General features: G+C 44.8%; 1 protein-coding gene across 2 annotated transcripts in view; it reads right to left on the bottom strand.

Moving 5' to 3' along the window:
• Positions 1-15,816, bottom strand: part of CAMTA1 (calmodulin binding transcription activator 1) — a 117,595-nt gene that overhangs the window by 88,062 nt on the left and 13,717 nt on the right. The window lies entirely within an intron of this gene.

The following is a 15,816-nucleotide window of genomic DNA, read 5'->3' on the forward strand; positions in this document are numbered from 1 at the left end:
GATTCGACAGTACAGACGCCTGGGTGTTCATTCCTGATTTAGATTCCTGTATTGTAGTGATGGAAGAGAATGTTCTTGCTTGTAGGAAACACATAATAAAAGATCTGATGCTGACAGAACATACCAGCAGCTTACTCTCACATAGTTCAAGAGGGAAAAAGTGTCCTTTGCACACTATATCTGTGATTTTTCTGTCAGCTTAAGAGTGTTTCAAAATATAAAACACGTACGGGGAAAAAGACACTTACTGGTGAACCTGTATTACCTGCGTAATCGTTTAAGAGGGAGCAAACGTGCTATAAGTAAGTAAATTGTTAGGAAGAAGAACCAATGCCATTTCATTCTTCAGCTTAGTCAACATTCAACGACATTATTACCACTTCCCAACAGTAAGGCCCAAACCCAACCCATTCAAAAGGATGGATCTATGCGTGCCCACCAGCAGCAGGGCGGGGGATGAGTCAGGAAGAAGCCAGTGGATCAGGTCTCTGCCCTCAGGCTGCCACAGGTAGATAAAATTAAAAGCTTTCATATAAAAACCTACCCCATGGTAACTTAAAAAAAGGGGTGGGGGATTTCTTTGAGTCTTGCCAGACAATTATTTGGGGTCCTTGTCTGTTTAGTTGCAGTATTAAATAAATTTCTAGACTATTCCTCCAGCACTATAAACCACAGATTTATGTACTAGAAAACCAAAGCTAGTTCAACAATCACCCTCAACATTTTATGTTTAAAATATAAAAAGCTCAGTTCTCTCACTTACTAGCTGTCCCTAGGAAAGTAATTTAACCTGTTACTTCATCAAAAAAAAAGTTCAGAAGATAACTCTATCCCCCAGGTAAGGGTAGCTGGAAGAATTGGATGGGGTAATGCATATGGTTGTGCTTTAGATTCAAAAGTACCACTCAAATATAAAACGCCATTGTTACTATAGCTCATAAGTCTAATCCACAAAAATGCAAGCATTTTCTGAGAATAAGGTCATAACTGCCTGGATTTTTTTGTGCCACAATGAGGGTTGAAATCTGACTAAACTTACTTCTGTGAATTTCCAATTTTCCTCTCCATCGACAGTGAGCAAGTGCTTCACCACAGAACAAGTCTTTCTCCACACTGTAACCCCTAGCTACCAGGATAACCATCAGTTCCCAATTATTTATTTCTTGTTTCTGAAAAATTCTTGTTCCAGGACTTTTACTTTTACTGTCTTCCTTCTGCCTGATTTAATCAATAGTGATAACTACTGATCAGCAATCTAGGCACGAGGATTGCTGCCCCTATGAACCATGGACTAACTTCAGAATTCACATTCCTTTGGGAAATTCAAAATTAGTCTCTCCCCTGACCCCTCAGTGTGGAATTCTAGGCTTCTGGCAACATCTGTGGGCGTCACCAGCAGCAGCCTTCTCATCACAGTAACACAACATCTCATCTTAATGTGGTTTCCAAATGGAAGCTGGAAATTTTACGATGTTAAAAAGAATGTTTTACATTCAAGACTTAACGTTTTCCGGCTTTCTATTACCAAGAAAACAGACAGCTCAGGTTTGCCACCAATCACGACATCTCACACAAGTTTTCGAAACCACTAATGGACAGAGGAACACGAATGAATGGCTTCATAAGAAGAGCTTCCCACCTGACTTCAGAGCCTGATGACAGGCAAATGTGTGGCAAGATATACTGAACAACAAACGGAAAGAAATGAACACAAAAAAAACAACAACATGAGGAACAGAAATATCAAGAGCAACCAACCACGATTTCTCAACAGCACTAGCCTAACAAACGAAGTCTTAATAGTTAATTTGACCAGGAAAGAAACTTACTCAATCTGAGAGTGAAACTGAATGTCATCCTAACCTCAGAAGCACAATGTTCTCAAAGCAATCAAGGCAAAACAAGCTAACTCACATAAGCGATGGCTGCCTTGCAATAACCACCCAAGGGCCAGATCTGAGCTAGGTCCTGTCTCGGGACCCGAGGTCTATTTCTAGACCTGGCTCTGGAAGGGAGGGAAGAGGGTCTGGGGGTCTGTAATTCTGAGCCCAGGACCACCACCCCCCACAGACGGGCCTGGGGAAGACAGTCAAGCTCTCAGTGCACAGGACAAAGGAGAGTGGGGCAATAATGCCAGCTCTGGGTTCCAGCCTCCCTGCTGCCCTCATGCTGCCCTCGCTGGTTGGCTCTGAAGTCTGACTCAGTCACACACACACTCCCGCCCCCTGTTCCTCGGGAGCCTCTCCCACCCTGACCTCTGACACAGGTGAGCGGCCAGATGGGTGCCACCTGAACAAGCTGCGCTTCTCTCCAGATGCAGCCCTCTTTATCCCCTTCCAGGCGCCCCACACTTATTAAGGAAGCACCTCACATGCACCAGACACCGTCCTGGGAGCTGGGACCCAGCAGTGAACAAGAGGGATGAAGGTCTGTCCCACAGAGTATCCGCCAGTGGGAGAGGCAGGTGGGGAGTGGGATAAGCGCTGTGAAGGAATAAAACAGGGTGATGTGCCACAATGAGGAACCGGGTAGGGGACGCGCCACGACGAGGAACCGGGTAGGGGACGTGCCCAGATGAGGAGCTGGGTATGGCATGCACCCCGATGAGGAGCCGGGTAGGGGACGCGCCACAACGAGGAGCCGGGTAGGGAAAGCTCTGCTCTGAAAGCATATCCACATGTGGGTCAAGGGAACCTGATTAGAGCATCAGGAAACCTTGACTTGGGCACTCACTAGGCTGCGCAGCTCTTAGCGTGGCTGCACTTCAGGCATCAAGAAAGATTTTTAAAGTTCTGGTTTCCAGGCTGCAATTCTGACCATGTAATGCACAGGGATGGAAACCAGGCAGCAGTATTTTTTAAAGGTTTCCAAGTGATCCCAAGATGTATCCAGGGATGGGAACCACTGAGATCAACAGCTGTGTGAGTTTTCTCCAGAGAGAAGTGGGAGGGTGACCTTGAGCAGGGCATCTCCACTGCAGTACACGTGTGGGTCATCTGAGGATCTCTCAGGTTCTGACTCACGGGTCTGAGTGTGCCCGAGACTGTGCCTCTAGGAAGGCCCCATGACTCATGGCCACACCTGGGCTATCAGGAACTAGACGATCGGAAAGATCAGGAATTAACCTAATAAAGATCCTTCCAGTCCCAACACTTCAGATGGCACAATTCCATGAATTCCTAATGGCCTGCGAAAGAACTCTCATCTGTGGACACAAACTATAATACAAAACTGTATTTTGTACTACAAAGCCAAGCAACAGAAGCAATGGAAACTACAGGGATAGTCACTTAATTGAGTTCAGGGTCCAGAGTCTGCCAGAAGCGCCCAAGAGGGGACAGAGGAGCTCCTGAAAATACACTCCCTGCTTTCAGAAAGTACATTTAATTGGAGACAATGGTAAAAAGAAAAAAAAGTAATGAAATAATACATGATTTATTAAAGGCTGAAGTGAGTCGATAACTGTGGAAAACCAGTAACTATCTGTGTTTTGAGCACAAACTCTTCCGGGGCGTAGAATATGCTTTATCATTTTCGTCTCCCTTCAGAGAACCTAGGTTAGTGTGTTACACATAGCTACACTTATTTTATATATTTCCATATATATATATACAACACACACTATATACGGTTCTGGATGATGGAATAAATGAAACAAAATGCTGTATAACAAGAAATGATAAGTGGCTTTTGGGCAGAGAAGCAGCATGATGAAAACTGTATTTACAGTTCTTTGAAATAAGCACTGGCAATGTTTAAGACTCCACAGAGTCCCTTTAAAGCCAACTGAGGACCCACAGAAAGGCCACACTGAATGCAATAAACCAGTTGTATCAATTAAAAGTGACACGTCAAGAAGATTTTTGCCATGGAGTTTTAAACTGATTCTTGAAATTCACTGATCATTACATATGACGTGACATATAAATAATCAAAATGAAGGCAGAGTCCAAAATTCTCAGCACCTTTACTAGACTCATTAGTTTTGCCTAGCACTGTTAGGCAGGCTAACTCTTAGAACAAACTTTATCATGGCTCAAATACCATAAATATTTACTTCTTGCTCAGGTAGAGTCCACAACATTAGGTCAGAAGGCAGCTCTCCCCCCAGCCGTGGCTCTGGCCCCAGATCTCCTTCCATCCTAGGCACGAGCCTTCCTAGTTCACTGGGCTCTTCAGCAGCAGCCAGCAGACAGGAAAGGGCCCGAAAATCCTGCGGAGGGAGGGCCCTGGGGCCAGGCCTGGAAGTGGCTCACTTCTTGGCTCTCATGCCATTGGCTAGAATACGGCCACTAAGCCACGCCTAACTGTCCAGGAGGCTGGGAGATGCGGTCTGGCTACCTGCCCAGGAAGAGGAGACCGGTTTTGTGATCAGCTCGCAGACTCTGCCACAATGCCATTTGTAATTATCTTTTTTAAATTAGAGTTAGTCCTCTCAAAACTGCATTCTGAAACTATAACCTCCACCTTTAATCCCTAAAGCCATATCAGCATCTAAACCCAATCTAGTAGTTCTTCTATCCTGATAAATATTTTTCTATCATTTTCAAAATAAGACTATATCTAGGGCATCCTTGAAGGGATGTCTGGCTTTTACAGTACTTAATGTCTGGCACATAACAGAAGCTCAAATATTTGTTGAATTCATGGATGAACAACAGAAGTTCATGGAAAGGAAAAAGAGTGGTCCCCTCTCTTGCCCTGATGATGGTAGGTTTCACTGAATAAAGACTATCAGTCTTTTCAAGAATCTCTGTCTCCCTCTTCTGAGGCCACCCTGGGTTGCCACCCATCCTCTGGTCCGTGAACAATCAAGCAACAAGACAAAAGTCCCTTCTGACCCACTAAGAAGAATGAAGGGGTGAAAATACTCTGCCATGTTCACGGACACCAACAGAATCAAGGCTACCATTTGTGGTGATAGCACAGGCCTGTTTAACAGAGGGTAACACAGGGCCTATCAGAGACCAGGCTCCGGAGGCCTCCAGAAAATCCTCCCAGCTAATGACCTCAGAGACTAGAAAAACACCATGCACCCTAAACACAAACCACAAAGAGTCAGCAGGGGAAAAAATTACATGGCATACTACAAAAATATTTCATGCTCACATATTACCCTCTTTTCAAGAAGTTTAAAATATACTCTAAGTGTGACTATAATAATCTTCCCAACACTCCTATGGGATAGAGACAAAATTAAAGTGTATACTCAAGTTAAAAGGAGTGGTGGCTGACTTCCCACTACTAGGGCCGGCGCAACAAGAAAGCGAGGCAGTAACCTCTAAGGTAATTGGGGCACAAACCATTTTAGGCTCTCAAATTGAGTTCAACACCTAGAACTGAGTTCAAAAGCAAACAAGTTGTTAAAACAGACCACATAACAGTTGTAGGTCTGGGACGCTTACACAGGAACTAATACTACAATCTATCAAGCCTGATTTATGACCTAAGAAATCACATTAATTGATTCACTATTACCAGAGATTCATGTAAAGCGTATTTAAAGTGATTTCAGAATGAAAAAAAAAAAAGCCTAGCTAGGAATCACAACATCATTAGAATTTTTATGAATTTAATTTGACTAGGAAGCCAGTATACTCAATACTCTGGAAATAATCAAAGAACATTTATTAAACACCCTCATTTGTATAAATAGATTTCAACAGGACATATTCAGAAAAAAAAGCTACGTGAAATTTAAAATTACACTTTTTTAGCAGCACTTATCATTACTAATACTGATAACTTTTTTAACTCCTCAAAGAGAGAGAGCTATCAACCCAACAGGCTAGGCATTTTATTTTATTTGGTATTATGTACATTTAACAAAGGCTTCCCAGGTGGCACAGTGGTAAAGAATTCACCTACCAATGCAGGAGATGCAGGTTCCATCCCTGGGTCAGGAAGATATCCTGGATAAGGAAATGACAACCCACCCCAGTATTCTTGCCTGGGAAATTCCCACAGACAGACGGGCTACAATCCATGGGGTCACAAAGAGTTGGACACAACGATTAAACAACAACATTTAACAAGCACTTTCACATATAAAATCTTACTTTGGCCCAACAGGCAGCAGCGCAGACATTATGTCTATTCCAGACACCAAGGCCCAGGCACAGACACTAGTCAAGGGCCACAGGCGGGCCCTTGGCAGAACCCGGAGGAGGTCTCCCTGCAGGACTCCTGGGCTCTCTCCACTCACACAGGCTCTTCCCCTAATAATGCAGGGACTCAACACAAAAGCTAGGGCAGAAAAAGTTCACAAGCTGCCGTAACAGAAAAGCTCCAGCATACGATGAACATGGAAGAACACCCAGCAATCCATACAGGGAGTTTGATACCCTAAAGGAAAGACCAGCTACACACAGGCCTGATGCCAACCTGGTAAGGTTTTCCTGATTCTCAAACGTTTTCAGTCCACGAATCACAGATCACCTATTACTTGCTATAGCACCCTAACTAAAATCTCACCAAAACCAAAGGAGAGGAGGACACCATTCTGCCTAACAGAGCAGTAAGTGACATGCCTCCTGAATGGAACCCAGTGGCGTGGGGACTCACCTAATTCAAACACAGCCAGAACTAGAAAGGACACCAAGACACACCCAGGGGCCAAAAGAGATTGGTCCACACCCGAAAGCTCACACACTTTACTGTGAGAAGGACGCCCCAAGCCCAAACCCAAGCTGGATTATTGTTAAACCGCTCAGTTCTACTGAGCTTGATCATCAGGTTGCCAAGCCCAGAGGAGGTCAGAAGCAACAAGTCAGAAGGCAAAGGACAGCAAGAGATGGACAGACAAGTAGAAGCAAGAGTGACAAGACACAGCAAGGACAGATTTTTGAAAAACTACACACAAGGACTTGAAAGGCACCACGGTTTGGGGTCATTTATCATAAAAGCAGTCTACTCCAAAAGTCCTACAAATATCACAGCATTAAAATAAAGCCCAGTTCCATAACTTAGGTACAACATAATGAACCCAAGTTAACAAGCAAAATGGATGGTACAGTCTGTGTGTTCTACTAAACATGGGGTAAAGTAGTACAGTTAATGCCTTCTGTCTGCAAATCAATTTACATTCCAAAAAATACTTCCATATGAATGACCTCATTTGATCCTCAACAACATCCTACAGCAAGCAGAGCAGATACCTCCACTGGCCAAGAATTCGCAGATAAATAATTCAATCTTAGCCAAGGCAGAGGGTTTATCAATGGCCATGATAATCCTGTTATATTCCTCTGTGAATTCATCTCGCAGGAGAAAGCACTGCCAGAGCATCTATGCCCCTCGACAGGGGATGAAGAGAGAGGGCAGGGAGCTTCCTGAAAAGGGTCACCAGCGTGACACACCTGAACCTGGAACTTCACCTTCAAAACCCCCATCCTGCCTCTGTGCCCCACAGCCCTCTTTCTAAAGAACCAACCTTTGCTCTCTCATGCCATCACCCTCCCCTTGTAACACCATGGGGGACTACCTGTGACCCCACCCCCTTAGTGAGCACACACTCCTGTATAAGCTTCCCACCGTGAGTGTGCACTGGACTGAGAGACTTGCTTCTCACAACAGAACATGTCACTGAGACAACACCTCCATGATTAGGCAGCAGGTACAGTGCCTCCATCCCGCTGGCAGACACTCCTCTGCTCTGATGAAGCAGCTGCCATGCTGGGGAGGCCCATGAGAACTATGGGACTCAGAAGAGAGTCCGTCCCCAGTTGGGCCTTCAAATGTGACACCAGCCCTGGCTGACAGCTTGACTTCAGGCTGTGAGGTCCTGAAGCAGCAGATCAAGCAAAGCCCTCCCTGAACTCCTGACCCACAGGGCCAGATAACAAGTGTGTCCTTTCTACAAAGCGCTAAGTTTGTAGTAATTTGTTACAGCAGCAGAGATAACTAATACACCCATCAGGGCCTAGTAATTTCTTTTCTCAACTTGGGACGTTTCACTTTTTAAGTTGTTTCAGTAAGTGGAGTTTTTCTCAACTTAGTCATTTCACTATCATTTTATCAACATTCTCCATTTACCACCAAAACTCTTGAAAGAATTATCTACTCTCTCTTGCTACCTTTTTCTCATCCTCTCAACTCACTATCAAACCAACAAAATCAGTACTTTTTTCTTAGTCTTTATTCTACTCAAACTCTTGGCATTACAGTGGATAACTCCTTACAACCCTGTGCACTGAAGCATCTCTGATTTTGTGTTCCCATTCTCCCACCTCTCTGGCCATTCTTCCTGCTCCTCTCCCCCCGTCTGACACTTAAATGGAGGCATTCACCACATTTCTGCCCACAAGTCCCCTCTTTTCTGTCATGACAATTTCATCTACTACTATGACTTCCACTAATTCACTTGAACTGATTCCCAACAGGCACTGTTCTGGGCAGAGATGGAGCCACAAGAAAAGACAAATGAGGTCTCCACATTCATGAAACTTACTTTCTCCACCAGAGGCCCCTCTGAGTCTACTCACCACCCTTTTCCACCCTGTTCTGTGCCAGGAAGGCTGACCTCTACAGACTCCATCACCAGGCTCCCTTGCCCTCTGAAAGTTCAATGAAGAAGAAAAACAGGGTGACAGGAATGACTCCCTAATCTCTGCTCTGCACTCCCAATGGTCATACTGTGCACAGACATGCTACACAACCCCAATTACACCTGAAACAGAAATGACACATTTGCGTCCAGTCACCCCAAAAGACGCTTCCTCGCTGGAAGGAAAGTTATGACCAACCTAGATAAGATATTCAAAAGCAGAGACATTACGCTGCCAACAAAGGTCCGTCTAGTCAAGGCTATGGTTTTTCCAGTGGTCATGTACGGATGTGAGAGTTGGACTGTGAAGAAGGCTGAGCGCCGAAGAATTGATGCTTTGGAACTGTAGTGTTGGAGAAGACTCTTGAGAGTCCCTTGGACTGCAAGGAGATCCAACCAGTCCATTCTAAAGGAAATCAGTCCTGGGTGTTCTTTAGAAGGATGGATGCTAAAGCTGAAACTCCAATACTTTGGCCACCTCATGTGAAGAGTTGACTCATTGGAAAAGACTCTGATGCTGGGAGGGATTGGGAGCAGGAGGAGAAGGGGACGATAGAGGATGAGATGGCTGGATGGCATCACTGACTCGATGCACATGAGTTTGAGTGAACTAAGGGAGTTGGTGATGGACAGGGAGGCCTGGCGTGCTGAGATTCATGGGGTCGCAAAGAGTTGGACACAACTGAGCAACTGAACTGAACCCCAGAACATGGGTTTCCCTTGTGGCTCAGCTGGTAAAGAATCTATTTGCAATGCAGGAGACCTGGGTTCAATTCCTGGGTTGGGAAGATCCCCTGGAGAAGGGAAAGGCTACCCACTCCAGTATTCTGGCCTGCACAATCCCAAGGACTAACTATACAGTCCATAGAGTGGCGAAGAGCTGGACGTGACCGAGCGACTTTCACTTTCACCCCAAACAATACCCCTCCTCACCCCTCACTCAGTTAATGGCCTCACCTGACACCAGTTGAGGCACAAAAGCTAGAAGTCACCTTCACCTCTTCTCATCCCTCAGAGCCCATGGTCAGTCAGTCACGAAAGTGTGTTTCTCTCACACATACACATACAACTCAGCCACACCAGCTTCTTTTTCCAATCGACTGCTACAGACATTCTCGTCAGGAGCTGTTTTCTGCCAACTCCAGTCCTTCCTGTTTGCGCAGTCATTCATTCGAACAACATTTGCAGGTGCCAGGTGCTCAAGCCTCTGGCCACTAAAGATGCAGCTCTAAATGAAGGAGAAAGAGCCGTAAGCCCGCAGCTTCAACACAACTATAACGTGCCATGAGCAAGAGCACCATGAAGAGCTACAAGTGCACCAGGAAGGCATACAGTCCCACCGGAAAAGGAAGGCAAGGCCCAGAAGGCTTCTCAGCAAGTGCGACTTAAGGAGGACCCAGAGGACAAGCAGAGGCAGTGGGCAGAACAAATGCCTGAGTACGTGTGTATCTGTTTTAGAGGAAAGCGCGCCTTCTAAGCCAAGGCGATGACAATGTGCAAGACCTAAAACCAAGAGAAAGCATGGTGCACTGGGACAACCAGAATCTACAAGAACTGACCACAGCGGGAAAACGGAAAGGAAGCTGGAGCAGTAAGCAGGTGGCCCTTATTAGCACCTTCAAGGAAAAGGGACTAGCCAATCAACCCCACTGCTATGCTAAAGAAGCAACTCTAGAAGCTGCTCCCAAAGCAGAGAGAACAGAGGCCAGACTCCTCAGTGTGCCTTCCCAGCCTCTACACCTGCCCCCTACCTACTTCTCCAGGCTCATCTACCCACACGCACCAGGAATCCTGGCTGTGAGCCTCTGCCCCATCTCCTCCACTAGGAAACTCTCCTCAAACCACCATGTTTCCCTGTCAGGGATGCGGCCGAATTCTACCACTTTCCAGAAGTCCTCCCGGGTCCTCCCAGAGCCTGTTGACAGCATTCCTCACTTGCATCTGCATCTGCTCCCCTGCATACCGGAAGCTTCTGGAATATTATGAATAGAAGTGAATCCTAATTTCCAAGACTAGGGAAAATGTTCAGACAAATATTCAATTTACCAGTATTACACTCCTAAGTAAACAACCAAAGAAGGTCATAAAAAAACAAATATTTCTGAACTGTATAAATACAATCAACCAAAAGCCTAGATTTCTGTATGTTTTCAGAAAGTATCTCTAAATAAAGATGGCTACACACTGCCTGATAAGATTAAAAAACAGTGAGTAAAAAAGCTCAGAAAGGCTAAGTTACTTGCTCAAAACAAAGTCACAAGGCACCTAAGGGTTAAAACCAGAGTCAAGTCTTCAGGGACCCTTCAAAAGCTACAAGCAGCCAGATATACCCAGGATTTCTCCACATATCTCATTAGCCAGCCCTCTGATTACCTAAAGCTGCCCCTATTCTTCCCTCACTTAATGCCTGGTTTCCCTCAGGTGCAGCTCAGGAAGGATCTCCGAAGTTCCCACATGAACAGATCCCTTTCTGATGCCCGATGCTCACCAGCATAGTATGGACCAGACACAGCACTAGGAAGACGCCTGCAGTGTTTCAGCCTTACATAATTACACATGACACCTTCGTTAACTGTCTCAATGGTAAATAATCCACGTGCCAACACAGGAGACGCAGGTTCAATCTCTAGGTTGGGGAGATCTCCTAGAGAAGGAAATGGCAATCCACTCCAGCATTCTTGCCTGGAGAATTCTATGGACAGGGGATCCTGACGGGCTACAGTCCATGGGGTCGTAAGAGAGTCAGACACGACTGAGCAACTAAACACACACCTTAATTAACACTGGTCTCCCCATCAGCTGCATGAGGACAGGGACCATGTCTGTCCTTCTCTGGGCTGGCACGTTATTATTATTTGTTTAGCAAATAAACTGCCTTAAGACTGTAACAGTAACTGAGAGTCACACAGCCCCCACAGGACTATAAGATCCTGAAATATTTTCTGACACCTCCAATAATAATAATGTAAATTTTAAGGTCACAATATTATTGTAATGTATTCCAACACTTTGAAATTAAATGTTCACACATGGAACCTGCTAATCCTCTATTAATCAGAATGAATGCTAACCAGACTACCACATCTTTTCTCAACATGCAAGGCATCAGCCAACTTTCACATCGTAAGAACACAGAGCACAAGAGGCCTACATATACACAGGCTACATGAATAACTATTTGCTCTCTTGGAATCTGAACAGTCCAATTCCAGCCTAACAGAGAATTAAGAGTTTTTCAACAACGAAGCCGACTATAGTAATGAATTAAAATAACATTTTTTTTAGGGCTAGATGCTTGGCTGCTTGAGTTAGCCAGTGCATGTGTGTGTGCTCAGTAGCTCAGCCACGTTTGACTCTTTGTGACCCCATGGACTGTAGCCTGCCAGGCTCCTCTGTTCTTGGGATTTTCCAGGCAAGAATACTGGAATGGGTTGCCACTTCCTACTCCAAGAGATCTTCCCAACCCAGGGATCGAACCTGCATCTCCTGCAATGGCAGGTGGACTCTTCACCAGTGTGCCATCTGGGAATCCTGAGTTAGCCAATACTAGTTCCCAAACAGTGGAGCCATAAAATGGGTTTAAACTGCCCAAATTGATCCCTACATTTAACATATAAACCCTATCAATATAAAAACTGCCTTTTTCATAGAAATTGACAACTGATCCTAATATTCACACGACAATTCAAGGCACCCAGAACAGTCAAAACAATCTTTAAAAAAAACAGTTCAGGGACAGACATCTCCTAATATCAAAACTTAACTACAAAGCTACAGTAATCAAGACAGCGTGGTACTGGCGTAAGGACAGACATAGGTCACTGGATTAGAAATGAAACTCCAAAATGAAGCCCACACCCTTATGGGCAACTGGTTTCTGACAAGAGTGCCAAATACTTCATTGAGAAAAGAATGGTCTTTTCAAAAAAATGTACCAGGACAACTGGATATCCTCACACAAAGGGATGAAGCTGGAAAGCCTATCTATCTCACAACATACAAAAATTAACTGAAAGTGAACCAGAGACCTAAATGTGAAAGCTAAAATTATTCAACTCTGACAAGAAAACATAGGTGTTAATTTCCATAACCTTGGACTAAGCAACAGTTTAATTATGAAAGCAAAAGCAACAAAAGAAAAAAGCAGGTAAATGGAACTCAAAATTGAGAACTTTTGTGCTTCAAAGGAAACCCACAAGAAAGTGAATCCACAGAATGAGAGAAAATATTTGCAAATCCTACATTTGATAAGGGACTGTTATCCAGAATATATCAAAAAACGCCTACAACTCAAAAGCAAAAAACTAACTCCATTCAAAAATGGGCCACAGCCTTAAACAGACATCCTTCAAAGTAGACATGCAAATGGCCAATGAGCACAAGAAAAGATGCTCAACATCCGTGGCCTTCAGGAAATGCGAACGAAAACTACAGCAGGACACCACTTCACATCCATGAGAATGCTACTGCTGTTCAGCCAGTTGTATCCATAAGAATGGTTACAATCAAAAAGACAGACAACTGCAAGTGCCAACAAGGACCGTGGAGAAACTGGAACTTTCACACATTGTTGGCAGGAATGTAATATGATGTAGCCATTTTGGAAAACAGTTTGGCAGGTCCTCGAAAAGTTGAACAGAGTTACCTACCGTATGACCTAGCAATTCCACTCCTAGGTGTACACTCAAGAGAACTGAAAACACTGTGCACACAAAAGCATGTACACCAATGTTCACAGCAGCATTATTCACAGGAGCTAAAAAGGGGAAATAAATGTCCATCAACTGGTTAACAGATAAATAAAATGCAGTGTGTCTATACAATAGAGTACTATCCCACCATAAAAGGAATGAAGTTTTGATATAAACTATAATGCTGGGCTGGAAGAAGCACAAGCTGGAATCAAGATTGCCAGGAGAAATATCAATAACCTCAGATATACAGATGATACCACCCTTATGGCAGAAAGTGAAGAGGAACTAAAAAGCCTCTTGATGAAAGTGAAAGAGGAGAGTGAAAAAGTTGGCTTAAAGCTCCACATTCAGAAAATGAAGATCATGGCATCTGGTCCCATCACTTCATGGGAAATAGATGGGAAACAGTGGAAACAGTGTCAGATTTTATTTGGGGGGGGGCTCCAAAATCACTGCAGATGGTGACTACAGCCATGAAATTAAAAGATGGTTACTCCTTGGAAGGAAAGTTATACCAACCTAGATAGCATATTCAAAAGCAGAGACATTACTCTGTCAACAAAGGTCCATCTAGTCAAGGCTATGGTTTTTCCAGTGGTCATGTACGGATGTGAGAGTTGGACTGTGAAGAAAGCTGAGAGCCGAAGAATTGATGCTTTAGAACTGTGATGTTGGAGAAGACTCTTGAGAGTCCCTTGGACTGCAAGGAGATCCAACCAGTCCATCCTAAAGGAGATCAGCCCTGGGTGTTCATTGGAGGGACTGATGCTGAAGTTCAAACTCCAATACTCTGGCCACCTCATGCGAAGAGTTGACTCATTGGAAAAGACCCTTATGCTGGGAGGGACTAGGGGCAGAAGGAGAAGGGGACGACAGAGGATGAGATGGCTGGATGGCATCGCCGACTCAATGGACGTGAGTTTGAGTGAACTAAGGGAGTTGGTGATGGACAGGGAGGCCTGGTGTGTTGTGATTCATAGGGTCGCAAAGAGTCAGACACGACTGAGCGACTGAACTGAACTGAACTGATAATGTGGATGAAAACATTATGCTAAGGGAAAGAAGACAGTCACCAAAGGCCACAGAGTGCAGGATTCCATTTGTATGAAATGTCCAGAACAGGCAAGTCCAGGGAGAGAGAGTGGACTATGAATTGCCTGGCCCAGAGGGGAGGGGGAAGCAGAGTGGCTGCTAACGGGCAGAGGTTTCTTTCAGGAGTGATGAACATGTTCTGGAACCAGACAGTGATGACAGTTACACAGCTGTGTTTAAACATACCAAAAACCACTTAATGGTATATTTTAAAAGGGTGAATTTTATGGTAAAAGAATTATGCCTCAATAAAGCTGTCATTTTACATTTTTAAATTTTATTTATTTTTAATTGGAGGATAATTGCTTTACAATATTGTGATGGTTTCTGCCATACATCAACATGAATCAGCCATAGGTTGATGTCACCTTCCTCTTGAACCTTCTTCCCACCTCCCACCCAAAACTGTTATAGTGAAAAAAGCGTCAAATCCCTTTGACTACTAAAACCACCTGATGACTATGTTTCTTTCAAACATTATATACTTGCCTCGTTTGTTAAGCAGAGCATACATGATGTTGCTTTTGTGAATACACTCAAGGTCATCACCATGAAGCACCAATCACTGAGCAGCTCACGGACCTCAAAGGTGTGCTGGCTACTAGCCTCTTACACAGACCTCCACACCTGCTCTCGGCCTTCCACCTGTTTGCTCTCCTTTTCCTTCCTCTTCTCCGATGAGACATCAAGAAAAACCTGAGAGCAGACGCAGGCAGGATGAGAGGGAAAAGCAAACAAGTGTGCATTCAGTGGCCATAATCCTTAAGACACAGGCTGCTCCCTGTTTCCTCCTCCAGACCTCCGCCTCTTCAGAGGCAACATCTCCAGCCTCCCAGGTTTCCTGGTCCACGGCGAGGGCAAAGGCAAGGAAGCCCACCCAAGTATGTGAACCAGGGACACCTCAAAAGACACAGGCACATACCCCTCCAACTGCCAGTTCTCCCTGAGAACCACAGGGCAGAGGCTGCCGGACCACAAGGCTCCCGCGTGCATTGCCTGCCTCGTCACCCCTGATTTACCCATACACTCGCCCAGGCAGGCTGAGGATGCTGGGCCTCGTGGCTGCAGCCACAGTGAACATTTTCTCAGTAACAAGTTTACTCACGGGATTTCCCTGGTGTCTGGCGGTTAAGAATCCACCTTGCATATATACCCTATCGTATGTAAAATAGTTAGTGGGAAGCTGCTAAATAACAGAGGGAGCCCAGCCTGGTGCTCTGTGATGACCTAGAGGAGTGGGATGGAGAGCAGAAGGGAGGCTCAGGAGGGAAACGACATATATCTACACACACACACATATATATATAATTATGACTGATTTGTGTTGCTGTATGGCAGAAACCAACACAAAACTGTGAAGCAATTTTCCACTCCAATTAAAAAAAAAAAAAAGAATCCACCTTGCAATGCAGGGGACACAGGTTCAATGCCTGGTTGAGGAATTAGGACCCCACATGCCACGAGGTAACTAAGCCCGTGCATCAC

The sequence above is a fragment of the Ovis aries genome, chromosome 12 (genome assembly GCF_016772045.2).
Source record: "Ovis aries strain OAR_USU_Benz2616 breed Rambouillet chromosome 12, ARS-UI_Ramb_v3.0, whole genome shotgun sequence".
NCBI classification, from domain to species: domain Eukaryota; kingdom Metazoa; phylum Chordata; class Mammalia; order Artiodactyla; family Bovidae; genus Ovis; species Ovis aries.